We start from the raw sequence: 371 nt of genomic DNA on the forward strand, positions 1-371 counted from the left end.
TGAGAGATACCTCTCGAAGCACCCGTAGGTGCATAGCGACACCTTGCATGCCGGACAGACAGTCTGTGTCGAGGTGGACGACCGAGGCTGGTGGCCGAGGCCGTCCACCTCGACGCAGGTATGAGCCACTCTAAATACTAAATAACTGAAACTGAGCCTAAAATACTTCAGTTGTGAAATAAAGTAATAGATTTTAAGGTAAAGATACAAATTTCACTAATTTTTAAATGAAAATAAGGAATCTAGTCGATATGAAGGTAAACGGTCACTGAACTGTACCCATGTTAACATCAACAGCAATTCCGCTATTTTCTGGGAGTCCGCTATTTACTTACTCCGCTATTTTCTGGGGCTCCGCACCAACATTGCTC

General features: G+C 44.2%; 1 protein-coding gene across 1 annotated transcript in view; it reads left to right on the forward strand.

The window, feature by feature from the left end:
• Positions 1–371, forward strand: part of LOC119593003 (39S ribosomal protein L41, mitochondrial-like) — a 3,336-nt gene that overhangs the window by 1,431 nt on the left and 1,534 nt on the right. The gene's annotated exons all lie outside the window — the stretch shown is intronic.

The sequence above is a fragment of the Penaeus monodon genome, chromosome 31 (genome assembly GCF_015228065.2).
Source record: "Penaeus monodon isolate SGIC_2016 chromosome 31, NSTDA_Pmon_1, whole genome shotgun sequence".
In the NCBI taxonomy this organism is placed as follows: Eukaryota; Metazoa; Arthropoda; class Malacostraca; order Decapoda; family Penaeidae; genus Penaeus; species Penaeus monodon.